The sequence below is a fragment of the Octopus bimaculoides genome, chromosome 9 (assembly GCF_046866305.1).
Source record: "Octopus bimaculoides isolate indiv1 chromosome 9, ASM4686630v1, whole genome shotgun sequence".
Lineage (NCBI taxonomy): Eukaryota > Metazoa > Mollusca > Cephalopoda > Octopoda > Octopodidae > Octopus > Octopus bimaculoides.
The window spans coordinates 61831433-61833932 of record NC_142936.1 but is presented as its reverse complement, the minus strand read 5'-3'; the positions used below and the strand labels follow the sequence as shown (position 1 = coordinate 61833932).

Sequence of the window (2500 nt, the reverse complement as noted above, 5' to 3'; positions counted from 1 at the left end):
TATCGATCTTATCAACGAAATGTAGCAGTTATTGTCGGGATATCTACATCACTTCTCTCGGTAGAAGTTAACGCCGCTTCACGTAAAAATCTATCGAATGTTTTACGCGCTAACTGAACGGTTTCGAATCAAACGGTGGAAGTTAGATCAAAGTATGTTCTATCACAAAAATCTTTTTGCATATATATTTGGTTGATTTTTTTTTTGTTTCTTTTTTTAATTCTTCTTTTTTTCCTTCTTTATTTTTATTGTTAGAGTATATAAATACAAACGCAGAAATCGATTGTTTCTAGTTTATATATAAAACGCCAAATTTTCATATTCATATGAATGTTAAAACGCGAGTATTTAGGTTTCTTCACAAATAGAAATGTGTGTGCGTGAGTGAGAGAAAGAGACACAGACAGACGGAGAATGAGAGAGTGAGACCTTAAGATATATATATCCACACACACGCCCGTACACTTGCATATAATGTGTGTATACGTATGTTATATACGTTATATATATATATATATATATATATATATATATATATATATATATATATATATATATATATATACGTATGTATGTATATGTACCTCTATAGATACACAAAAAGACAGACAGAGAGAAGGATAGACAGACAGATAGATAGATAGATAGATAGATAGATAGATAGATAGATAGATAGATAGATAGATAGATAGATAGATAGATAGATAGATAGATGTGCGTGTGTATATGTTTGTGTTTGATACAAGGCAACAATCGCAATAGCATCAACAACATCACAACTTATAAGCTATTCACTGAAGTTTATGACTTCTGTTTATTCTGTAATATTATCATCTACCTACCTTTTGAAATAAGTTCAACACTCATGTGTAAATCCATGCTCGTAATCTCCCAAATCACAGTAAAGCACCGGGTTAAGTTTCTGAGTCTTACCAGATTACATCCACAACAGGAAAAAGTAAGTTAAGTCTTTCATCTGGATCCTTTAATTTTTTTTTGTTTTTTTGTTTTTTAATTCTTGACCCCAGATTGTGGTGGATTCAAGAAATATCTGACAAGATATACGTTCATTTTATTTTGCTTAACTCTCCAGAAACGATCATTTTATTTTTTCGTTCCAATCAAACAATTTTATTGATCTTTTAATACTTTTTCTAGGTTTGAACAATGTATTTATTTCAAACAATCCACCCGCACCTAGAGACATTGGTACTTTTTCTGATATTTAATGGTCTAATAATAATAATAATAATAATAATAATAATAATAATAATAATAATTACTGCTTATTATTTAAGTATTTTCTGAAAATGTGATGCAGGTTTGAAGCAAAAAAGCTGACGCTAATATTTCCATCGCTTTGAAGCCCCTGCTTCGGTGATTAAAGGACCGTACATAAGTTTACACAATATTTTCACATACATAATACGTACATACGTTCACACAGGCATATATATATATATATATATATATATATATATATATATATATATATATATATATATATATATATATATATATATATATGTGTGTGTGTGTGTGTGTGTGTATGTATGTATGTATGTATGTATGTATATTTGTAAGTATGTAATGTATCTATAAGACTGTAGATTTATTAAAGAAGATGACAGAAAAATTCTGTAAGGTTTCGCATTGATAGTTAATGAGAAGAAATTCGCCACAAGATAAACGGTTTCCCAGACAGATTTAGAGAGAATGTGAAGGAAGGGTTAAAGTTTAAAGCGTGTTTGTACTCTCTTGGCCCCATTCATTCATTCATAAAACAACTTATACGCACTACCAATTACCAGCTTATGGATTATTAATATCGAACAATATGTGTGTGTATGTGTGTATGTATGCATAAGTATATATATATATATATATATATATATATATATATATATATGAGACGCTGGAGAATTTTAGTCAGACTTCTTCAGTCTACAAGGGTACTCTTCAGAATCAGTAAATAATTATTGGGGACGGATCTAAATGAATTTGAAGGGGTTGTGAGAGGCTTTCCTTAGCCACAAGCTTGTATATGTTTATTTGTATGACTAAAAGATTACATTTTCTCACACACATTGCGTTTCTGTTTGTGGTTTGTACTTTCAAAACTAAATAAACGACGATAACAACATCAACATCATCATCATCATCAACATCTTCATCATCATCATCAACAACAACAACAACAACAACAACAGCAGCAACAATAACAACAATAATTGTAATAGTAATAATAATAATAATAATAATAATAATAATAATAATAATAATAATAATAATAATAATAATAATAGTAATAATAATAATAATAATGATATCTTTAAAAATAATTATCACTGCTACAGTGCATGAGCGTCTCTGTGTGTATATGTGTATACACACCACGACAAAAAAAAATATATATATATATATATATTTACAGTAAAATAAACGCTGTTTCTGTTAGTGTGATTAGGAGTGTAGGGAAAGGTGGTGCTGAAATTCTCCA

At 28.9% G+C, this 2500-nt stretch overlaps 1 protein-coding gene across 8 annotated transcripts in view; it reads right to left on the bottom strand.

The window, feature by feature from the left end:
- The window catches only part of LOC106873250 (5-hydroxytryptamine receptor), a 538573-nt gene that overhangs the window by 535676 nt on the left and 397 nt on the right, over positions 1–2500 (bottom strand). For 7 of the 8 annotated variants that reach the window (XM_089357605.1, XM_089357600.1, XM_089357604.1 and 4 more), the window contains exon 1: positions 843–1460. The gene's annotated coding sequence lies outside the window, so the exon portion shown is untranslated. Of the gene's footprint in view, positions 1–842; positions 1461–2432 lie in introns of those variants that run through there. The other variant, XM_089357602.1, reaches the window with a different exon arrangement.